A 26,519-nucleotide genomic window follows, 5' to 3' on the forward strand; every position below is an offset into this window, starting at 1 on the left:
GAGGGTTAATGTGGCCTTTCTGGGGCACAGATGCGAGTGTCCCGCTCTCAGGGGAGTGGAAGTCTCTATGTAAGAGGACAAGTCATTATCTCTGACGGATACATCTCATAAATCACACAAACCTAACCTAATATGTCATTAGGTCTATCGATAAATATCACAACACTGAACACAACAGTCAGAGATTGAGTCAGCGTATGATGGGCTTCAAAATAAGTTTGGACACTTAAAGAGAGTTCTCCCAAAAATGAACGTTCTGTATACTCACCATCATGTTGTCCAAACACAAAACTCAGACTTTCTTCCATAAGTCCGATTTTTTCAGTAATTTGGATGATCTGGTTCACAATGATTAATTTATGAACTGGACTAAATGAGTCTCAAGTTCGAATCACTTCCTGAAATGATCCAGTAATAGTGGTTAACAACTCACTAGATTATCATTGAATCATTGAAGATTATCATTTGAATAAGTGGATTAAAAGATATATGACTTACAAGACTTGAATTATAGAGCATATAATTCATATAAACAGCGCATATGAAAAGTCATATGAACCACTTTTATGATTTTTTTTTTCCTTTTTTTGAAGATTTAAAGCTTCAGTCCCCATTCATTGTTCTTGAATGGAAAATCAACCAGCATTGTCTTGTTGCATAAAAGAAAGTCATATGAGTTTGAACTTACATGAGGGTGAATGAATGATTTTCATTTTTTATCTAATGCAACAACATTCATGTCAAAGTCAAAAGTGTCAAAGTGTGTCTTCAGAGTCTAAGGGCGTTTTAAGACCTGTAGACCATTTGCTTTGTTCCGAAACATGGATTAAAATTGTTACAATGTTGCAATTTCTTCTTGGTTTGGTTCGCTTTCACAAGGAAACATAAGTCACGTGTGAGTTAACTAGACCTCTCATTGGTCAGAGTGCACCTATTTATGTTCTGAGATTTGTTATACTTTAAAGAAGTATACTTTTTTGGCTAACATATTAAAGAAACACTCCACTTTTTTGAAAATAGGCTAATTTTCCAACTCCCCTAGAGTTAAACAGTTGAGTTTTACAGTTTTTGAATCCATTCAGACGATCTCTGGGTCTGGCGGTGCCACTTTTAGCATAGCTTAAATTCATTGAATGTGATTAGACCGTTAGCATCTAATGTTAGCATTTTCTCCTTGGAAAACTAGGTTGCTGCTGGAAGAGGTGTTAGTAAGGCCAGCAGGGAGTGCTCACCCTGTGGTCTGTGTGGGTCCTAACACCCCAGTATAGTGACGGGGACACTTCGTCCTTCAGATGAGACGTTAAACCAAGGTCCTGATTCTCTGTGGTCATTAAAAATCCCAGGATGTCCTTCGAAAAGAGTAGGGGTGTAACCCCAACATCCTGGCCAGATTTGCCCATTGGTCTCTGTCTATCATGGCCTCCTAATCATCCCCATATACTGATTAGCTTCATCACTCTGTCTTCTCTCCACCAATAAGCTGGTGTGTGGTATGCGCTCTGGTGCAATATGGCTGCCATCGCATCATCCAGGTGGATGCTGCACATTGGTGGTGGTTGAGGAGATTCCCCCTACTATATGTAATATATAAGTTGTAGTAATCGAGATTCGGACTCTGTCTTAAACTCGGTCTCGAGACCATACTGTAATGGTCTTGGTCTTGTCACGGACTCGTGTTCATTTTGACTCGGAATTGACTTGTACTCTAACATATTAGGAATCGGACTCATTCCCGAGTCCACTCGAGTCTGTTGGAAACTTTTTCCTCGTCAAAGCAGAGACCAGGAGACATTGGGATATCTCTCAAGCAGAAGCTACTCTTTATTGAGAAACGTGCTGTGCATCGCTGTAGTCATCCAAGTCTCACTAAGGCAGTGTACATTGAAGTTTATATACATTTTAGGGGGCAGTGCTTAGTGATAGAGACAAAGCACCAGGGAGACAACAAAGCATGCAAATTAAGTATTCAGGTATAGGAACCTGCCCCAGACTCTAGAGTGTCACAAGTCCTAATCCAATCAGCATACCTATTCAAAGAATGGGAGAGGGGCTCCAAGAGCCATTAACGACAAAAGCTGAGAATCTCAGTAAATTGATGTTTGGTTGACACGTCCAATGATTTTCTTGTGCGCAACTGTGCATGACTTGAGACTAACGTGCAAAGGCAGCAGGGCTCAGGTAGTAACGGAAAGTTCGGATCATTTTACTGACTCGGATCTTTGAATCTCATTCAGCAAAATGTACAAATATTTTTTCAAGTCATTTCATTCATTTCAGCAGAATATAATTTAAATGTTACATTTTAAATTCCCCAACACATACTACTTGGCTAATATAGCCCCAGAAAGATTAGATATCTTTCATGTCTAGAACTCCAAACTACCTTCTCTCCGTCTCAACTCGGACTCAACATACTCTGGACTCGATCTTGATTCGGACTCGAATGAGCTGGTCTCGACTACAACACTATTAAAGATTTCTATCAGTTACTAACTTGAGGTTTTTGGTCCAATAATTAAAACCTTTTTTCAGAATTTATTAGTAGGAGATTACTAGTCATCCAATTTTTTACATCAACTATGCATTCCCTTAATTTTGTGAATCGATATGTTTCGTCAGGGCATTAAGAAATATAGAGCTGAGTATCATCAGAGTAACAGAGAAAATTAATGCCATGCTTCCTAATGATTTCTCCCAAGGGTAGCAAGTACAGAGTGAAAAGCAATGGTCCTATTACTGAGCCTTGCGGTACTCCAAACTGAACTTTTGATCGATATGATACCTCTTCATTTACTGCTACAATCTGATAACGCTTAGATGGAAAGGTTCTCAAGCTGACTAGCGGATGACGTTCCTGTAGCTTTACCCAATAATAGACACGGTACTTCCTTGAAAATAAATTCCTGCATAGCACTACGACAACCAATGAAATGACCCTCCTCAATAGATAATGCTTTAATTGCAAATAATACAAAAAATATTAACGAAAATATTACAATGTAATTTTAATCATTTAAAAGTATATTATTAAATCTTTTTTTGTGAAATTACTCTAGTCACCCTTGTTCCAATCATTTCTTCATCTCTGGAGAGGAACTGCTAGCATTATGTATGTAGCTCTAATATGTCTTGACAGTCCAGTGCAGAGCGCTAATTGAAAATGACTCTGCTCTGCCTCTCAGTCATGTTTCTATTGTATTTGTAATGATTTATCTTTGTATTGTAATCAGTCTAACTGCACAAAGCGCTTCTTCATTTGAGTAGACTCTGCAACAGTTATATTTAATGATGATAAAGACAGTTATTGTGTAAAAGCTCATTATTCCACAGATCATAAAAAAGGTCTCTTATATAATTATGTGAAATCAGTTTTAACACAGTCTCAGTTAGAGGTGGGAAGACCCACACAAAATTTCACATTTCTGCACTGATTTTCATGGAATATATCCAGAATTTTCCATACTGTACTTTACACCTATAACAGACCTGAGAGTAATATCCACTTATTGGTAGCTGAAAGCACAATCAAAATAGCCAAAATACATTATGAACACACAAGAGGGGAGAGATGTGTAGAATTGTGAATGACTATAGAGTGCTTCCTGTGGATACAGGTTGTGTGTGGGTTTGGAGAAGTATACATGCACCAGGCACATCAACAAAGGTTACAAGTACAGACTCTTCATAAAAACAACTGACTGTCTTTTAGGTTGTGCTCCAACATATGGTGCAGCTGAGCTGTGAGTGGAGTTTGAGTCTAGGTCCTTTACCACAGTGTCCTGTCCCTCCTGCTTTTGTCCTGTACATTAAAGGTGAAAAAGCTAACAATTTATTTTAAAAAGACTGTCTTTTAGAACTGATGAGCTGAACATGGGTTGCTATTATCACTTTAGTAGTTTCCATGGTGACAGAATTTGGGGGGAATCATGTGTTAAGTTCTCTTGGTAACAGCTGTATGAGGCGGGTGATAAAGATAAATCATGGTAGAGTGTCGTGTCATGTAGAGTCAACTATAAGTAAGCTATTTAACGGATAAGTTCTTGAAGAACCTTTTTATTCTAAATTCTGCCTAGTAGAACACATTTTTACAGTTATAGGCTCATTTGGATTAAAATTTCCTGATAATTTACTCATCCCCATGTCATCCAAGATGTTTCTTTCTTTCTTCATTTGAAAAGAAATTAAGGTTTTGAGGAAAACATTCCAGGATTTTTCTCCATATAGTGGACTTCACTGGGGTTCAACAGGTTGAAGGTCCAAATGTCAGTTTCAGTGCAGGTTCAAAGGGCTCTACACGATCCCAGACGAGGAATAAGAGGTCTTATCTAGAGAAACAATCGGTCATTGCGTGACATTTCCAATGCATCGCAGAGCTAGTGCAAGACGAGCATTTGTGGTTAAAAAGTATAACCATTTTTTTATTTTTTTTTAGAAAATGACTGATCGTTACCAGTGATGTGAATAACTGCGTTATAAATAAACGGCATTGCTTTCTTCAGTAACAAGTAATCAAATTAATTACTTTTTCCCCGTTACAGCGCCGTTACTCTTACCGACAAAAAAATCCCACGTTGCTATAATTGAACTTACTGAAGCGGTTTTCATCTGACTAGCACTCTCTCAGCCATAGGACCTGCAAAGTTTTTTCTCTGGTGTGTGTGTTGGACTAGTAGTTGTTCATTTAAGCCATTAGTTGACTAATCACATTTATATTAAATTGATTTCTTAAATACTGTAAAGAACAAACCATAATAATGAGCGTTTACATAATAAAGGCTATATAGCACTCAAGCGCACACTTAAAGCTTGTCATAAAGAACCAGCAAAAGTAATGATTATGAATGTGACAAAAACAGTAAGGAGACATTTTAATTGTTTATTAATAAACTAATGTTTTCTGAATCCGTGTCGGCTGCAAAGATGAAGTTGACATTGCTGACTCTCATCATCGCATGTGGACGCGCTTAGAGAGAAAATGCACATTTCATTTGGATTACATAATCAGAGAGTAGCCTATTTCTTTTTGTTTTGAATTATTTCAAGCTTTCTATATATATATTTCTCACATCTGTGAGACAAGCAGCCACTGAGTTTCAGTTCATTTAGCCTATAAGACGCGCTCCAGTTCACGTGCAAGTGATCGCGCCAGCGCCATGATTATATTGTCATGATTATATTTTCTGCTATGTTTGCTTCTTATTTATCAAATCCAGGCAACTGGTTGATGAAACATTGATTAAAAATTAAGATACAATTTTTACAAAACCAAATTCACTTTAAAGAATGGCTTTCTACAAAACAAAACTTAATGAAGTGGTCAAAATCATGTCTGACCCACTCCATGACTCCCGATATTGCCCATCTTATGATGTATCCTATCTTACTCATGTTGTTCACTTTTCATAATCAAAAAGATGAATTTAAAACATATTTAATATTGGGGGCATCCAAGTTAATTGACATATTTGATTTTTATTTTTTTTAACGTAACATATAGTTACTTTCCCTGGTAATTAGTTACTTTTATAATGATGTAACTCAGTTACTAACCCAGTTACTATTCGTGAGAAGTAACTAATAACTATAACTAATTACTTTTTTAAAGTAACGTGCCCAGCACTGATCGTTACACATGGCACTTTAATTATAAAAAATATATAAAATCTAAATACATGTACCATATGTAGCATATATGCTATACACTAAATTCTAATGACATAAATTAAACAGCAACAGAACATGACAGATTACCCAGCATGCCCTGGGGCTTTAGTGGGGTGCTGTGATTGGAGGAGACGTGACAGCCCAGAGGTGCTTAGTGGAGGCTGATATACAATTACACAGTCAAACGCACAAACAGCACACACAAAATCACATATTTACACAGTGTTTCTGCAGCATTAAATCCAAAAAAATTCCTTATAATTAGATCACTGTGGCTCTGCAATGCTGTCAATTTAAACAAGCAGCCTCATGCTCAAGACAGTAATTAGTTCAATTTAAATTGAGTTTCCAATAGCGGGAAGACCCAGACCCTTAATACACACAATAGAAAATAACACACACACACACACACACACACACACACACACACACACACACACACACACACACACACACACACACACACACACACACAGACACATACTTGTATATGTGGTTTACAGGGACTCTCAATAGGCGTAATGTTTTTTTTTTTACTGTATAAACTGTATATTCTATCCCCCTACCCCTAAACCTACCCATCACAGAAAACTGTCTGCATTTTTTGAATTTGATTAGTATGTTATTTTAAGCCATTTGGTTTACGAAGACACATGAAGTGTCCTCATAAACCATGTTTACGTTGTAATACCCATGTCATTATACACATTTGTGACCTCATAAACCATGTATACAAGAACACACACACACACAGCTGATATACAAATGAACACACGTGTGCTGTGTAGAGTGATACTGAATGTGGCAGGATTTGTTTCTTTAAGTTGCAGGCATTCAACCTGAGCACAGTAATGAGTAATGAAGCGTTCATGCTCAGGGTGTGTGAATATCTCGAGCAAACTCTTATATAACCCACCTCTACACTTACACAAGCTATACTGAGAATCAAATCTCTGAACAGACAGAAAACAACAAAGATATTAAACTCACCAGATTAGTGAAAACACATCAAGAGTAGGCCAGAGTGATCTAGCTCAGCATATTAGAATGATTTCTGTAATGATTTTAAATTGTAATAATATTGCAGAATATTTCAGTTTTTACTGGTCAAATAAATGCAGTCTGAATAAATGCTGCCTAACTGCAGGTGAACAAACATTACCCCAAAGCTGACAGAAATTAATATCTAAAAGCTACAAAATTCACATTTTGATTTAATATGATCTTTAAACAAGTCTCCATTTGCTCTAAATTTCATCTCAGTTTAAGTTTAAGGAGAACCCAGTGAGATAAATAAAGAGATAACATTTCTTTTGGGAAGTGGTCTTCTACATTGATTCAGTTTTTTAAGGGTTTTGCTCGTCTCATAGATCATGTTCTCCACTCACATATAAATAATCAGGTTAGTTTTGTGAGAGTAATGAAACCTCGTATCCAATAATCTGCTCATTAGTGCTGCAGCATGCTTTTACTGTAAACTCAAGTTGATTACATCTGTATGAATGTAGAAACCCAATATATCACCAGGAAATTAAAGTACTCTTCACTGAAATAAGCCAAAATGTTTCGCAAAAATGAAAAGAAAAAGTTTATGAAAAATCATAGACCATCTTTTAGATATATGCCACGCTGATGATATACAGAACTAATAAGAGTGCCTCATCGCCATGACAACGGCAGCCCGCTTCATGCACTAGATAATTAGAGTTTGACTTGGGAGTTTTTCGACTGAAAAGATGAAGGCCTGTTTCCAGCATCAGCGGGGCATCTGACCATTAACAGACATTCTGCTTCAAACTGCTTGCTAGAAAACAACAATATATGGTATTCAGGAGCCCACCTCTCTTTGATCTAAACAACAAAACTAATGCTTTTATTGCAAATATATTATCATTTCAACCAATAACTACTGATAATTAGTATCATTATTCAGGTTATAAATCAGCAGGGCAGAACATAGAAGTAAAGTCAAATGCTTCAATTAGGAAGAAGGTACAATTGTTAGGAGATGAAAGCCAAATCAGCCTCAAAGACACGCCAGCAAAGTTCAGAAGCTGAGAACGTAGGAAAGATGCAGCGGTCAATCATCAGAAAGATGACATTACTCTAAAAGACCCATGTCTGGGCCAACAAAGCACAATAATGACACAACTGAGATGTTGTGTGAGACGAGAGCAAGATAAAGCTGTGTGGATGAGCTAACTTCAGTGTGGACCAAATCTAACACTGCCCACAGTGAAATATGGAGGAGGTACGCCTGCATGGACGCTTTTTATCAGCTGATACTGGATACATGGAAACATTCAAAAGAAACTTGAACTGAATCACGGTTCTTGGATGTACATCGACACAAAACCATCAATGGTTGACTTTTTAATGGTGTATTCATATTTTAATGCACTTATCACATTTACCTAATTTCCCAATACACCAGTTTTATTGATTGCAATAAAGACGAAGTTATTGGGACCGTTTAAAAACGCTGTCTGTAATTAGACACACACACACATTTTTCCCCCAGTACTTCAAATGTTATTTTTAATGTAATGACCACAAACATTATTTGTTCATCCTTCTAAGATTGTCCCCATTGTAAAACCAAATGTTTAAACATGTAGGAAATTCTACATTTGAAAGAAAACACTTATTTAAAAATAAAAAATACAATAATTACCACTTTAACCAGCAGGTGGTGGCAAAGTAGCATTTATTTGCGCATATATCAGCCATGTCCTCTAATCGTTTTTCACTTTGTTTTTGACTAAATATTAAACATTATAAAATAACTATGTTTAAAATACATTTTGTCAATGTGAAGTACTCAAAAAATATTAAGTAAACAATAATTTTTATTGTGAATTAGTTACACAGAAAGCGAGCACCGTGCTCTCCCTTAGTAATCACAGCAGCTGTCAATCAGTGCAGCACAAGATCATTGATTTCAGCACACTTGTAAAAACACACATTTTATTCAATTAATCTAACTAAAGTGCACAGTAAATATTTAATTTTTGAAGCTTTTTTTCACATAAAAGTGTGAAAACTGATGGTTGAATTGAATTTAGCCGAGAAGGAACAATGAGGTACGTCTTTATTTATTTATTTTTTATGCTGTCTTACATTTGAATAACTAATAATAATAATAAAAAAAAAAAAATTAATTAATGCTATGTCAGACTATTTAAGTGACTATATTCTGATTATAAACTAAGTATTACACTATTGATGCTCAACTCATCTCACTGGAAGTTTTCTAGCTGGCTTATATTATTGTGGAAGTTCTAAAGAACGCTCCATGCATATAGCCCATTTTCCAAGGATCAGCAATTCTCCCCTAAAAGTGATCGGGCAGACCAAACCATAAGTCGTAGAGACTTGACACTTTGAGGGCTTTATCATCTACAATGTCACCAAAGCTCACCCCGATTGACCTGATGGGGGCGCTACAGTGGTCAAAAGTACGAAATGTCTCATAACTCCTGAACCAGCATAGGCTCAAGTGTCTTATTTCATTGGAATCCTTGGCTCAAGACGGACAAGATGCATGCCTCGGATTCTGCAAAAATTTTGGCCATTTTGGATTTTTTGAAAAAACAACTTTTGCGAACTAGTCCGAGGTTTTTGACCCAATTTGAACCAAACCAGTGCAGCAAGATTCTCTGGAGTCTGATTGTCAATAACAGTTGAAATTCCAATTCACCGCCAAAACGTTCAAAGTGAGTATGACTTGTGAACGGGAATGTGACATTTTCACCAAACTCAGCACACCTATGTAAGAGTGGTGACTGGCCACTTGGTGGCGCTATAACAGGAAAAAAAACATGAAAATGGCTACAACTACTTCAATGTTAGGCAGATTGACTTGAAAATTGGCAGGCAGTGTCTTCGTCCAAGGTTCCATGACTGTCTATGGAGGACATTGATGCATCTCAAAAAACATGTCCGCCATCAGCCACTGAATTTTGAGCAGCTATCAAACAAGGTTAACAGAGGCCGATCGGAATGAAACTCACTGGGCCTGTTCGACTCACGGCCGTAGAGGCCTGTGAGAAATTAGAGAGAAGTCGGTTACCAGGGGCTGCCTTCGTGTTTTTCATGTGCGTAAAGGAATGTGTATCGCATGATTTTTCACACACACCCACAACATTCATATCACATGGTAGAACTCTTCATTCTGAGCAACTTTGCTTCTAGAACCGCCACTGTCCATCGAATCGTTCATTAAATATTGGAGATAATTTCTATGGCGAACGAGTCCTAGGTTTTTGGCTCATCCTCAATAACTGTTAAAAAGCTTTAAAAACTATCAATTTTCTACGGTAAATTGCCTGTATTTGCTGTAAATGGTCTTTTCCATCTATGATCAAGATGGTTACAGGCTTGCTAAATAAAACATAATACCTTTTTATGCATGTGCGTAAAGGCCTTAAAGCGTCTGAACCCCGATAATTGCTGTTCACAGCTATATTTTTTTAGAATGTTAGAATATAATTATTAAAAATTATTTTGTGTTCAAGTTGCTGTTTTGCTAATTAGACTTTCTGTACAAGATAAAACTTCATAAAACTAATTAATGTAGATTTTTATATGCAAAATTTTATTTTAATTTATAACGTTTTATTTACTGCATTTTATAATACTGCACTGTATTGCAGTGTATGCAGTCATATCTGAACATGAATATGTTTTGTAATTGTTAGGATTTCTAACAAGTACCATTCTTCAGCAATGGATGTGAACTGGCAGTAAACATTTGACAATAATTAACAATAATTACAGCATAAAGTAGAACTGTCTGTCTGCCAAGTCTTTTTTTTTAAAAATTGATTTAGAATATTGCAATTTTGTAGTATATAAATTTACAGAGCACATTTAATGTTGCAACAACCGCAAAGCCAATCTGATCGTGAAGATATGAATTTGTGGCACATTTGCAATAACATTCACTAAAATTTGCCACAGGGTTTTGCAGGATATTATGTTTTTGTAAAGGAACTTACTCCAGTAAGACACAAGTACAAGAAACATCACATTATACACTCTAAGAAAGTTCTGTAAAAATAGAGGCCTATTAGTACTGTTAATATGAAGGAATTTTCTGCATTGATTTTTTAAAAAATTATGCATTGCATTCTGTTGTGTTTCAGGGTTTAAAGAAATGCCCATAAACTTAAAATTACCAGTACCTTTTGTGTTTTTCTACTGATTTCTGTTTACAGCAGTATGAGAGAACTGTGTTAAATTGTCTCTCTTTCATGCTTGACATACAAATGCATCCCATAATTGCGCGTCACTGCACTTTTTTTTTCGCTTAAAACACATTCATTACATAATTCACATAGAGACATTCTCAGCATAACTTATTCTCCTCTCACAAGACCTCAGCTCATCGAAAGCAAACAGAAGACTTACTTTCAAAATCAAACCTCAATATCACACGCACACCTCCACACATGCACATGCCTAAATCTGTGAGTGCAGAAAGTTACACATATTGCATTCCAAGATAAAACAGAGAAAAATAAAGCACACAGTCAAACACTGACCTCTAAGTAACAAAAATAAAGAAAAGCAGATCAAGTGACCGCTCAGACACTTACCTACAGTACTGACGGACCCATGAGTGACGGACTGAAGCAATCAGTACTATTCTATCTCTCTTTTTGTCACTTTAGCTATTAGTGTCTAATATAGAGAGCTCTATGACAGCTCAAGCATGCTTTAGTGTGTGTTGCGAGCAGCAGCCAGAATGCGTCTGAGTGTGTGTTAGGAAGAGTGCTGATGTAGTGAGCGCGTGTGTAGGGCTGAACGGGCAGCTGACCCCCCCCCCCCCCCCCCTCCCTTTGAGAGCAGAGTGGTTGCTAGGCAATTTGAGTACTCCAATCATCATGGTCTGATGACTACTGACTGCACATGCACACATACACACAAACATATAAAAAGAAGCCCACACAGAACCTGACATCATATTTTTGTCCAAGAAGGTTGAAGGTCTTCAGTAATAAATTAATATAATTATTTCATATTTAAGATGAACCCGCACACAAAGAAAGTTAAACACTCAAAAACACGCATTTTCGCAGCCTAACATGCTTAAAATTGTGTTTGTCAGTTCAAGCATTTTAAAGGTAACAGGACTTCACTCAATAATTCAGTATTTTCAAGAAGATGAACACAGATATAAAGTGAAAGTACTCTACTGTATGTACTGATATATTATATATGAGACTCATTCAAAAACTGACTCTCACAGTGCACTATGGGTATTCTCTAGCCGTTGAGCGTACCTCAGTTGTACACTTGTTATTGTGGAGCATTGCGGGATTGAATGAGTGCACTCGATAATGTCCACTAAGTTTTCAGACACCACTAAAAATGGCTGTTCCCTCAAATAGTGCCCTATTTAAGGGTATAGAGGGCGATTTCGGACACAGGGTTTGTCTCTGTTTTGCCTGTGTACGAGTTTTTCATTGGTTGTCATGGTTTCAGATTAGTCTACACCTGTTCCCTGTTCTGCTAATGATCTTCCACTGTGTATTTAAGTCCTCAGTTCATTGTGTCTAGTTAAAGTTTAGTGTGTAACATTTATGGATTGTGTATTGCAGTATTGTTCTAAGTGTTTTGTCTTGGTTATTCGTTCATTCTGTGTCACACATCTATGTTTTGGATTTTAAACTACATGTGCACCCCTGACAAAATGAGAGACCTAGAAAAGATTAAAACAGCAGAAGTAAAGGATGGATTTACATGCTGTCCGTTTGCTCCAGCTGGAACAAGAAGATTGCTCCCTCTAGGACCACACAAGAGACTTTCTAGATCTGGCATGCCTTACCCACTTCCCAGACCACTCACTCTGGTAATTTTTCCACACTGGCCTCAAAGAGTGGTCCAAGTCACACCCATCCTCGGTGGAGTTTTACTGCATATGTGGAGTAGGTGCTGGTCCAAAATGACTCTCCCATTACTGTGGGAGACACCTCATCACAGATGAGGACACTGCCCACTCCAGACCCAGAGTCCAGCCAACCATCAGCCATGTCTGCCATGGAAAAGCCCAAGCCCACCATGAAAACAAAGCCAGAGAGACCACCAGAGGCTAATTTCATCCTGGAGCCTGAGTCCAGTATGGAGTCTGTCCAGGTGTGTGAGCCTAAATCAGCATCCATCACGGAGGGTATATGGGTTCCTAATCTATTATTATGTGACGAGCTAAATATGTAGGTGTTTCTTTTGCAACAGTCACCACTGATCCCATCCAGTTCCAAGTAGTCTCAGTCATCACTGGATAAGTCCAGTTTAAAGTTGTCTAAATCATTGCTGAATAAGCCCAATACCAAGTGGTCTAAGTCATCGCTGGATAATCCCAGTTCTGAGTCATCTACACTACCCTCCAAAAGTTTGGAAACACCCTAGAAAAGTGGGGTTTGGGACAATATTGGCATGAATCCTTTTTAATTTGTGATAATTTAGTTAATTTAATTTGTGATAACCAGTAACCAAGCACCACAGCTGGCAAAGGGGCATGTCTGACTTTGACATGTATATATTGCCATTATTATGTAATTGTGGCGACCAGGGCGGGCGAGAGCTGTGAGGGAACGGCGCGAGGCCGGTGGCGCAAGTGTTAATGAGCTCCACCTGGGAGGCGCACCGGCCTTGAGTCCCTCACTGAGGAGCTCCGGGAGCATAAAAGGAGGAGCGACTACCGTGAAGGACGAGAGAGGACCAGGCCTGGACTTTATTTTATGTTTTATTATGTTTGTGTGGCCGGCAGAGGTCCGCGAGGGTTACTTTCGTTTTGTTCTTTGTTTATTTTTGAATTAAAGTTACGTTGAATGTTCGCCGGTTCCCCGCCTCCTTCTTCCCACAACTACTAACCTTGTTACAGTAATCAACATGAAAATTAATATTGTTGGTCTTCAATGATAATGTCAAGTTACTTTAATGTATTTGCACCAAAAAATGATAAGGATTTATGCTGATATTGTCCAAAACCACACTTTGCCAGGGGTGTTTCCAAACTTTTGGAGGGCAGTGTAAGTCAATGCTGGTCCAGTTCCAAGTTATCTAAGTCACTGTTGCATAAGCCCAATTGCAAGTCTCCTTTGTCACCATTGGTCCTGCCCAGCTCCAAGTCTCCTTCATCGCCAGTGGTCCCAACCAGCCTCCCTCACCCGCCTTCTCTGCCTAAGCCAGCCAGCTCCTCCTCTGGGGGCTCCACTCTACTGCTCGGATCTGCTGCCTCAAGCCTTCCAGTCTCCAGCTCTGCCCTGGCCTGTGGATTCCTCAGGTCCACCTCAAGCCTCCCAGCCCCACACTCCACCTCGGCCCTCCAACCCATTGGGTCCACCATGGACTGTTATCCCTCAGGCTTCGCCAGGCTCCCTCGTCCCTCTGGCACCACCTTGGCTCATCGCAGCTCTGGCTCCACCTCAGAATTCCAAGCCAGCAGCTGTGCCTTGACTTTCCACCCCTCTGGCTTCACCGGGCCCCTCATTCCTGCCTCATTGTCCTCACTTCTGAAGAATTATTATATGATAAGCTGAATGAGTAGGTGTTTGCTACGCAAAAGTCACCACTGGTCCCATCCAGTTCCAAGTAGTCTTAGTCAGCCAGTTCCTCTGCCCAGCCTCCGCTGGCTCCCTTCAGTCCCTCAGCTCCTTCTCTGGTGGCTCCACTCTGCTGCCTCAAGCCTTTTAGTCTCCAGCTCTGCCTTGGCCTGTGGATTCCTCAGGTCTACCTCAAGCCACCAAGACCCAGACTCCACCTCGGCTCTCCAACCCATCAGCTCCACCATGGACTGTCATTTCTCAGGTTCCACGGGCTCCCTCATCCCTCTGGCACCACCTTGGTCCATTGTTGCTCTGGTTCCACCTCAGAATTTGGAGTCAACAGCTGTGCTTCAACCCTCCACCCCTCTGGCTCCACCTGCAGCTCTGCTGTGGCTCTCCAGGCCTTTGGTGTCACCCTGGCTCTTTGGCTCCACATGGGTCACCACCTCCACCGGCACCACCTCAGTCAGTCATCTCCCAGGTTCAGCCAAGCCTCCCTACCAAGGCTCTCCCATGGGTTTCCCCTCTATAGATTCCACAATGGATCTGCATCCTGTCATTGATATTGGTCATCCTATGATTCCCCACGTATCTGCTATGATTCCTCCTGTCTCCACCCTGGCTCCTCCCACCTTCTTCTCCTCCCTGGTTCCTCTGGTCGTCTTCTCCCTAGTGTCTCACTCTTCCTGTTCCTCATCCTCCTCCAGAGCCCCCTCCCTCCCTCCTCAGTTTGGACTATTGTTTACTGCGCAAGGCTTTTCGGGATGGGGGGTGGGAGGTCATGTCACGGTCATGTTTAGTTTCCTTGTCTTGTTTAATTTCTTGTCATGAACTTCTTGGTCTCTGTTTCGATGTGTTGGTTATTCGTTCATTCTCCATTACGCATATCTCTTTTGGATTTTAATCTACATGCCCCTCTAACAACCAAACTTGTATACATGGGGGATTGGGGCTAGTTGTCACTTAACTTCAGTGAATATTTCCTAGGTTGAGTCTATTTCTGAAAGTCAATTTTTTTGTATAGACAAACACCTTAAATGCACCACTTTTCTTCATGACCACGTGGTCCATTGCAGGTGTCTGAATGATGTCCCATCCTGTCACATGATATTGATCACATGACTTGAACCAAAATGTTCCCTTTATATTGGTTTCTCCGAATGACATCAATGAAATTCATTTGTCTGGACATTCTTTCTCATAACAAAGCAATAACTTCTACACATAATTTTAATACCATGTTGCACTATGTTGATATATGATGTTATAAAATCATGCCAGAATAAAAAACAATATATAAATTTATTACATGCTAAGAAATTTTAATCACAAATGAAATGGCTGTATTTGACTTCGGATGGTTAAACTGAATGACATTTTGACACTTCAAAATCTTTAAAATACCTTTATATGTAGCAAAATATAATGAAAACCTTTTGGATTCAATAATAGAGTTCTTGTTGTAGTACCTTACATACTTTGTATGTCATATCTTGGTGTTTTATTATTATTAAGGCCTTTGGACAAAAAATGACCCATCATGTCATTGACCCATATAGCCTACGTCACAATAGGGAAGAAAAGACTATTGCAACTTCCATTTCATGCCCACTTTAAAGTCATGACTAAAAAAGCTTTTTAACATTTCCACTCTCCAGGGGGAAAAATTAGACTGATGCTGTGAGATCCAGGCAGATAAGCAACGATTATGTCAGAGATCGAATTTAAATAAGGAATAACACATTTTTAAAATGTAAAATAAATAAATAAAGTAAATATTAAAATTGTAATAGCAAGTAAGTTTTAAAGTAGGACATTTTGTATGCTGCATCTATGGGACAAGAAGGGACTTGGGTAAGTACATATGGAAGTTCTTTGTACTTCTCTTGCAACCATTTAATGATGCACTTAAGACAGAACCTACACTAGCAGGTCTTATTAGGTCACCATGGTCCTTGTAAGGCAAACGGAACAACTTAAAAAGCAAATGTGGTTTTAACACCTTTAAGACCTTTAAGAGAATATCACATATCTTACATTACCTCACATCTGCACAGATGGAAACAGATCTATTTTGATACCAAAGTACATCACGTAATCAGTTCTGATGGAAAACACATCCTGTCAACAGGATGAACCCCTCAATCTTACAGCACAGAAGAGACACAATATCTTACATTTGAAAATAATCAAACAAACAGAGTGTATGGTAGAACATATGTAAATGATTAAAGAAATTAATAACCTGTAAAAAAAAAAAAAAAAAATTATCATGCAACATAAGGTAATGATTGATGATGATTAAATGAATATATAGCTATCAATGACTATAATTCATAAAGAAAAGTTTAATAAGATATATAAAAATGAATCAAAGACATCAATAAAGAGAATCAAATGTAATACATTTGAATATGAAAAATCTCATATACACCAGGGATTTTGCTGTGCAACACTGATTTGAAAAGAATAAAATTGTTAGAAATGTGAATTTTCAATATGTTTCTTTAAGTAAAACAAAGCCAACTTCCACATTTCTGTAATTTATAAGCTCTTTAAAATATATAAAAACAAAAGTGACTTGCACTACCTTTGTGGGAAAAAGTACACTTTATCTTACTTTTAAAAACAGTAGTCTACTTATTACTGAAATAATATACTTTAAAAGAATGTACTTAAGTGCAAACTGAATGTAATGCACACTAATTGCAATTATATGAAAATGTATTAGTTTATATATATATTAAATTATTTTTAATATAAATCTGAAATATGATTAAAGTCTACTGTTGAATGTACAGTAATGACTATGGTGAACTAAAATATACTTGTAAAAATACATGTCATGTATTTAAACATATTTGAAATTACAAATTTGTAAGGATGAAGTTGCAATTTAGTACATCTTAAACTTTAACTTTAAATGTAATATCGAATGGCACACTACAGTTACACTTATATTCAAGTACTTTACATGTGCTTTAGTATGTTAGTCAAGACATCAAAATAAGTGTACTTCTTTAAAGCACGACAAAAGATTACTAAAACATAAGGATTTAAAATTTACTTTAAAGTAAAACTTTTAATTTGACATTACAAAGTGTACTTTTTAAGTTACTTGAGTAACAGTGATGAAAGTGTACTCTCTTTAGTACACTTAAGTGGTCTTTTATTTAATTTATATTTTATTATCTGCAAGTAATTTATAATATATGTGCTTTTAACAAGTCTGCATGTGTTTGGTGCTCTGGTCTTTAGCAGAACTTTGATTATCTGACTGAATGAGAGACACAGAGCTGCTCTTTCACACTGAGGCTGAACTTCAGATTTGGAGGCAGCAGCATCATTGCAGTAAAAGGAAATGTCTGCTATTATGGCAAGTCATTTGAGCACCTGTTAGCGTTGCTCTGGGCGACAGCAATAGCCTGGCCATGTGGGCTGATGAGACAGAGGAATCAGACACACCTGCTCTCCATCACAGATAATCAAAGGACTGGACAAATGTAGCATCAGTGACCCAGTGAGGTCATTCATCCTGGACATTCATTACAGAGCACTACTGTTCAAAAGTTTGGGGTCAAAGAGATTTTTTTAATATTTTTGAGTTTTATATTCACCAAGGCTACATTTATTTGATTAAAATAGAGTAGTATTATTGAGAAGTAATTAAATATAGCTGTTTTGTATGTGGATATTTTGTAAAATGTAATGTATTCCTGTGATCAAAACTGAATTTTCAGCATCATTACTCCAGTCTTCAGTGTCACATGATCCTTCAGAATTCATTCTAATATGATGATTTGCTGCTCAAGAAACATTTCTGATTATTATCAACATTGAAAACAGTTGTGCTGCTTCATATTTTTGTGTTACAGTAGACTGAGGACAGACACAGATGTAACGTATAACAGTAGTTTTATTTGACCACAGGTGAGCAGGGTGAATGAAACAGGTAAGAGAACTGGTAGTAGTTTGACTTGAGCAGGTAATACGAGGGATAGTTACTGTCCTTTTCTTTGCAGGGAGATACACGCTGGAGCTTGGAGATCGCTGGAGAACTTGGAAGCTTACGGGAACACACTCACGGAGCAGACGAAGCAGACAATGGGGAGAGACACGTTGGAGACAGGTAGGTATGAGAAGAGGAGTCCTTGTGGTAAGCATAAACATGAAGGGTATGCAAACGAGACCGGACGTGGAGTGCTGTGTGCGTGAGTGCTTTATAGTGCTGTTGATGAGGAGAGTGATGAGGTGCAGGTGGCGGTGATCAGTACTCTGCAGAAGGTGCGCGCTGTGATTGGGTGACGTTGGAACCTGACGTGTCTGTGACATTTTGAAGAAACCATGATATTTTTTTCAGGATTCTTTGATAAATAGAAAGTTCAAAAGAACAGCATTTATTTGAAATAATTTTGTAACAGTGTAAAAGTCTACTCTAACTTTTGAGCATTTTAACATATTTCTGAATAAAAGTATTACTTAAGAAATGTTAATATATACAACTTGAAATAAAAAAAAAATGTCTATGTAGAAATAAAAATTAAAGGGCTAGTTCATCCAAAAATGACAATTCTATCATGATATATTCACCCTCAAATTGTTTCAAACCTGTATGAGTTTCTTTCTTCTGCTGAACACAAAAAATATATTTTGAAGAATGTCAGTAACCAAACAGTTGATGGACCCCATTGACTTACATAGTATTTTTCATTACCATACTATGGAAGAAAATGGGACCCATTAACTTTGGATTTTTTGTTTGGATTTTCATTGGAATTTTCATTTTTGGGTGAAATATCCCTTTGACAAAAACAGGCTATAAAATTATTGTTCACTGTTAATTAATGATATTTAACGCAACTAATGTTAATGGATTTTCCTTTTTGTAATTCCATAGTTATGGTATTATTGTTTATAATTTTCATTTACTTTAGTACAATAAACAATCATGGTGCTGTGTTGGGTCACCACTTGATGTAAAACTACTTGAAGCAGAGTCAGATGTGAACCACTGTGACAGAGAGCATGTTTCTGGCCCATGAGACTCAAGATGGGCGCACCAACCAGTGCTGTAAAATGCTCGGGTAACCCTTTATTTTGATGGTCCACTTCAGACATTCTACTGACTATAAGTATCTTTGCAACTACATGTCAACTTATTTTACTTAACCTAACACCTAACAGTCTACTAATACTCTAATGAGAGTTAGTTGACATGTACTTGCAAAGTTATGTCTAAAGTGGACTATCGAAATAAAGTGTATATGCTGGTCTTCATCAGTCCTGCGTCACATTAACAGCCATTCAAGACATTTTCAACAATGTCAACTGAAAACAAAATGCTGACACATAAACTGCTTGATCTTAAAAGTTTTGGGGGAATATTCTGTGGTAAAATAACCCTCCTCATAGACAAGTCCCTAAAGGCCAGGATTCAAGTCAAGTCGCAAGTCTTTTTTTTTTTTTTTTGCGACTTAAGTGCTACTCGAATCCAAGTCGCAGACTCTAGTTTCCATCTCTGCCTCCTCAAACCTTGGATAGAAATATTGGATCAGAAAAGCCACATTCAATTTGCGCAGTTCCTATGGACACGCAGTGTCTGCAGTCGGGTTTAATTCAGAGACAGGCAGAGACTGTGCTGTGATACGATCTGTTTGTCTCAGATTAAAGGCCAGCTGTCCCTCTATAAAGGCACAGAGACATGCTGCTTCAAAAGAGACAACTGTCATTCAAGCAAACATCACAATTACCCAGCGCAGAGCTTCAGGCTTTGAAATAGAAATTAGTTACTTACAGGTGCTGCTGTTTTCTGCCAAAGCGTTCTTTTATCTATGAATATAGTTTCCTCTAAATGCCAATAAGCAGCCAAAACGGGAACACCAGGTACTATTTATAACAACATTATATAATGCTAATTATATGGTGAAATAAATATAAATTAGGGATGTATGCGGTATTGACCAAGATTATGTTATATCAGCCATCATATTGTTTATCAAAATGAATTATTTGTCATAAAATTAGTATTTATATAATTATTTGTCATAAAATTTGTATTTATATAATGTGTGTGTATGTATATACAAAAACACACATACATACACACACATACATACATGCTGTGTTGTGATCAGTAAGAAACTGTGCAGTTGTATGGCCAGATTTACTAAACAGGGCAAATTAGCGCAATTCCAAAAGAGCGCCGACAGTAGTGGAAAATTCGACACGTGACCTACTGACGACGTGCAAATTAAAAAACACAAACGCAGCCGGATCATTTCCATTATGACCAACACAATCTACCAGGAGCAGTGCAAATTAGCGTCTGGTTTAAGTCTGGTTTTTTTGGGGCGGTAAATAATACCAGTAAATAATAGCGCAAATACCAGTAATTTGACTAGCGCAAACCTTAGTAAATCACCTCACATGATTCATGAAAGGGAAAACTGCAAGGGAGACTCCTACAAATGCATATGTAATAAAGTCAGCCACAAAAATAACAGTGTACACTGCTTTTCAGCGCTAATTTTTCATTGCGTGATTTTAGTAAATCCTGACAGTAGTTTTTAACACCAAAGGAGGGAGCAAGCAGTTAGTAAATCTGGCCCTTAATGTTTACTACAAAAAAATTTGACTGCCAAATAATGTGACTGGCCAAACTGGAACTAATCTGAGTAATTTACAGTAAAAAAAAAAACAGAAGCTGTGGTTGCCAGTTGCCAGAAATTTACCATAAAAATACAGTAGCAACATTTTAAATTTTACAGATTGACCTTAAATGTACAGTAAAAATGTATATGTCATTAACTGAAATAATGATAACTTACCAAATTACTAAAAGCTTAGTTTATTACCTTTACTTTAGAATATACTGAAAATATACAACATCACAAGCTTTTCTACAAGCTGAAATGAATATTTATATATATAGAAGGTGCACAAACATACAAAACACCATCATAAGATGTAACATAAAGCCACAATTGACATGACTGATAAGCAAAAACTAACATTATCTCAATGACAAGTCCCCCAATAACTAGAAATGTTTAGGTTGGTCTGCCTAAGCAGTCTAAAGCCCAAAGTATAGTTCACTTTTTACATGTACACGAGGGTGATTTTGTCATCAGAAGAGTACGTGAAGGTCGCACATGCACATTTAATTTTTTTTTTTTTTTTTTTGCAGTAATTAGTTTATCCACAAGGTAGCAAACTTACCCTGGGGTTCACAAGGTAGTCAAAGAAAAACTGCATAAACAGAACAGACCGGAACACATGCAAGCTACAGCGACAATGGAGGCCAACATAGACGAGAGATTGTGTGAAGAGGTTAGAAAGTGCTCTCATTTGTACAACTCTAGCATGAAAGAGTACCAAGATTTACATGAGTTGTAACTCGTGGTGAGAGATTGTCAAAACTGCACATGCGTCAAACGCCTGTGTATGCATACGAGTCAAATGAAGTATACTTTGCAAGGCCTTGCGTTCGACTGTGTGCATGCACTAGCACACGTGTAAAGAACAAAGTATACCCAAGGCTAAACACAGCACTCATCAATGTCAAAATGATGGCTGTGTGGCTGTTCACTGAAGACGAGTGTGAATTTCAATGCGATGTTTTTCGTTTTTATAGTGAAAGAACGTGTGGTAAGGTGTAAGGTCCATGTATGTTTTGATAGTTTGTTTTCCAATTTGAAATGAAATACGCAGAAACGAGAAAACGGTCGTTTCCCGTTTTTTCGTTTGTTAAAAAAAAACGGGAAAACGAGATTTTGACTCGATTTTCGTTTTTTCGGGTCACGGATAGAAAACGGAAACACGACTTCAAAACTCGTTTTCCACATGTGGGCGGTCATTACACGCCCCTTTCAGCCGATTGGATAATCAAATCCGAGCCAGTGACGTCATCTTCAGTTCGTTCAACAAAATAACAGTCCTCTGCCGCTATATCAGTAGATGTCATAAATCGGCTTTCTTCTGTGCAACGCGAATTTCACAGAAATATTTATTTCAGAAATGTTAATCAGCACACAGACTGTTATAATGCTGTTTGCAGTTTAATATGCATAGTGAAACTGCACTACACACACAGAGGAGCGGATGAAAAGCACAGATTAAAAAAACAAAAAACAAACAAAAAAGTTTTTATTTTATTCTATTTTGAATAAATAGAATAAATCACAATAAATAAGTAGTGTAAGCAATTTCGAAAAACGAACAATAGCTCATCTCTCTTTATTTATTTATTTTATATAGCCTAACATTGCCTGCTGAATATAGGCTAATGTTAATAACCCTTTGGTTAAAAGATTGAGGGAATATGTAAAGATCAAACATTAAAGATCAAAATTACAGCTACATAGGCTAGCTATTTTAGCTATGACAAAAATAATATATAAATGTTAAGCCAAAACGAATTAATTTAAAGCTGAACTGAAACAGAAACCGGCGTTATAACTACTCTCTAATTTGACACAAATCCAAATGTTTCAATATTCACGATTTGGAGGCTAAACTATATTTATTATTTAAACGCCTACACAGACTAGCCTACTTAAAATGAGCAGTATAACTTTTTATATATTTGGTTGAATGTATGTTATTTTGACAGTTAACAGGCTGTGATGTCAAGTTACTAAAACTGATGTTGTGCGCGTGAGGCGCCGACGCGTTCACTTGAAATTTCTTATAAAAGCGGAAACAACTTAAAATACTCAGACATTTATGGTCAAATGTATGTAACACCATTCGAATCTGTGAAGGGTTAAATAGGCCTATTATTTTGTATGCTCACAATAAAAACAAACATGCTCGTAAAATAAAGAAATGTTCTGCCGTCTCGGTTTCCTTTCTGTGAACTTCTCAAAAATGAACCGACACATATTGTCACATTTTTTCCCCTTTCATTTTGGTAATGTTAATTACTTAAGTGAAATCAATTTCGCGCACAGACATAGGCTATTTATTCCTTTTATATAATTGAATCCTTTGTTCTCCGTTCAGAAGCGCGGCAGGTGCGTGATGATGATGAATCCTCATGTTCTGTTGTTTATTCTGCTATTTGTTCATGTAGGCTAAAAGTAAACCCCTGGGATTTGTTTAATGATTCACAGACATTTATCAAATTTCGTTTAATTCTAATTTAATATAATCTTGTCGCTTAATGAAACGATGATCGCACCAGTTGAAAGTCAGGGGGAAAAACAGAAATTATATTGACATGGCAACAATAATTTTTCAATAAGTTCAATAAGTTTTTCAAAACATCCAGAACTGCATACAGTAAATTTTCCCGCTGTTTAAGCCACGAATATTTACAAAATAAAATAATTACAAAGATGATAAAAGATAATAAAATAATTACATAGATAATAAAAGTTCTATGTTTAATATACGAGAGTTTTTGTTTTGCTGTTGTCCACTAAAGCAACTGACGCAGAATCGCCAATAGCCGTTAAATCGAAATTGAAAGTAAAATGTTCAGGGCCATTTATAGCTAATTCATTCAAAAGCAAAGGAAAGACAGAAAAAGTGAGGATAGCAAGTAAACCGTGACATATAATAATGTTCACTGTGTTCATAAAAGTGTTTAATTTAAGAGATAAAATCTGTATGGCCATTTAAGCTAAGGAAAACTAAAAAGCCCCCCGATGGTGATAACGTTATTAGGTGTTGCCACCTAGTGGATAGCCTATTTTCTAATATGACTGCATAGTCTACTGCAAGGAATGCGTCTGCTAAATGATTGAATTTAAATGTATAAAATGTAAACAAAACATTAAAATAAGAAAAAAAAAGAAAATAAAAAAGAAAAAAAATGAGTGCACAAGCCACTGATCTATAATAGAGAATAGTCTATCATTATGTATAGCCTATTTATCGGTGGTAGTAGCCCAAAGGATGCCATGCGCTTGGTAACAGATAGGCATTTAGGTACATTTTACATTTTAAAAACACAATGACAGCTTAAAAACCGACTTAATTCAATTTACTGTAGGTTTTTTAAACTTTTTTTATCTGTGCAAACATATTTCTGTGAAATACACGTTAGGTTGCACAGAAGAATGCCGATTTATAACATCTACTGATATAGCGGCAGAGGACTGTTATTTTGTTGAACGAACTGAAGATGACGTCACTGGCTCAGATTTGATTGACCAATCGGCTGAAAGGGGCGTGTAATGACCGCCCACAAGTGGAAAACGAGTTTTGAAGTCGTGTTTCTGTTTTCTCTCCGTGACCCGGAAAAACGAAAATCGAGTCAAAATCTCGTTTTTCCGTTTTTTTTTAACAAATGAAAAAACGGGAAACGACCGTTTTCTCGTTTCTGCGTATTTCATTTCAAATTGGAAAACAAACTATCAAAACGTACACGGAATGTGTAAGTAGCTAAACATTTAATATTTGACAGCTGTTTTATGATAGATATGTTCAACGATCCTCAGTAATATACAGTAATGCCAACTACTCCATGTCATTCATAACTGAATGTGACAAGACCAGAAACATTTTGTGGTTTTGACATATTACACATAAAAACAAGAGTGAATGTGTGCATATTTTTAAGTAAAATATTTTTTTGCATATAGCTGATGATTTAAAACATTTCAAAAGCTCAAGGAAATATTCTAAAAACTTTTGTTTTACATCTCCTATGTGTGTTTATATGTGTCCGTGTGTAACCTGGTGTGGGTGAGAATGTGAGATGGAAACATGGCCATCCTGCCCATCCCAAAATCCCCATAAACACACACACACACACACACACACACACACACACACACACACACACACACACACGGTCGGTGTCTCTCTGATTTCCTGTTAGTCAGCTTTCTCTGCATCCCACCCAGTGACCCAGCATTACACTACAAACCCATACACAAACACTCCTCTCTTTCCCAGCAGACATGTGAATAACATCTATAATTGTACAAAGGAAAGAAGACATAAATCATCTGAGCAGTCATTCACTACTTTGTTTTGACTCTATACAACTACAAAACAACTTAAACATACACTAAACTGAATCCTAAAGTGATAAAATCATGGACAAAAAGCATTTGTCTTGCTGTTTTGAAGTAAAAGAAAGTGATGTGTAATCTAGACATATTCTATCATTCACAATAAAAAAACACCCTTCCCAGTCCACTCAGAACATTTAATGAAACCAAACTGCAAAAACAACACACAATATCACAACCAGGATCTCATTAACATACACTGTAAAAAATGACCGTGATTTTAACAGTAAAAGACTGTAAAAATGCTGCGGTGAAAAACCGTCAATTGGTTTACAGAAAGTTTCCGTACTATATACGGTGAATAACTGTAATAGATCTAACGGTACATTTAATGAAATTTTACGGTAAAATACCGTTAAATTTATAGTTTTTGGAAGTGAAAAATAACAATTCATTGCAAAATTTACAGTGAAAATCCGTAAATAGACATTCCCACAATTCCCTGCGTGACACTTCACATTTTATATATTTTCATTGAAATAACTCTGTTTCTTCTTAGTTTTTCTCATTTTTTTTTTCTAATCAGTTATGTACGTTAGGGTTTTATGTTACATCTAATGTTGTTAAATTAATGTTTATTGCATTTTTAAAATGTCATGTGTGTTACCATGATGGTGTTTAGTGTGTGTGTGAGTGACACTGTGTGCACCTTCTATATATTAGTATTGTCCTCCTCAGCTTGTGGAAAAGCTGCTTGTGATGAACTTTGATTCATCATGTGACTCTTATCACCACTGTGTTTGGTGACTGTCAGTGTATTATAAAGGTACAAAACAGATATTAGTACTTCATTAGGTTGGTAAATTAACATTATATCAGTTAATGAAATACGTTATTAAATTTAACAGATTTTTTTTTTTACGGTAGCTGTGGCAACCACAGCTGCCAGTTTTTTACCGTAAATTTTACAGGGATTTTTTTTACAGTGTATGACCACCCATATTTACATATCAACTCCTATTCAATATTCAGTATTCAGCAGCAACTTAGCTTGATGATGAACAACAGTATATGCTGGTCAGCACACATTACCCTTGTGAAAAAGAAGTACACGTAAAGATACTTTTAAAAAGAGTACTTATGACCAGTGTTGGTGGTAACGCATTACAAGTTACATAATCAGATTACTTTTTCCAAGTAACTAGTAAAGTAATGCATTACTTTTAAATTTACAAGAAAATATCTGAGTTACTTTTTCAAATATGTAACACAAGTTGCTTTGTTTATCATATATTGACTGACAGCTCTCCTGTCCACATGTTGAGAGAAGTAAAGTTCA

The 26,519-nt window shown here is 37.0% G+C and overlaps 1 protein-coding gene across 3 annotated transcripts in view; it reads right to left on the bottom strand.

The window, feature by feature from the left end:
- The window catches only part of rapgef4a (Rap guanine nucleotide exchange factor 4a), an 81,384-nt gene that overhangs the window by 53,251 nt on the left and 1,614 nt on the right, over window positions 1-26,519 (bottom strand). For 2 of the 3 annotated variants that reach the window (XM_067408991.1, XM_067408989.1), the window contains exon 1: window positions 11,265-11,422. The exons of the other annotated variant lie outside the window; for it this stretch is intronic. The gene's annotated coding sequence lies outside the window, so the exon portion shown is untranslated. Of the gene's footprint in view, window positions 1-11,264; window positions 11,423-26,519 lie in introns of those variants that run through there. 3 annotated transcript variants of the gene reach the window in all.

This window comes from Chanodichthys erythropterus, chromosome 14 (genome assembly GCF_024489055.1).
Source record: "Chanodichthys erythropterus isolate Z2021 chromosome 14, ASM2448905v1, whole genome shotgun sequence".
NCBI lineage: Eukaryota > Metazoa > Chordata > Actinopteri > Cypriniformes > Xenocyprididae > Chanodichthys > Chanodichthys erythropterus.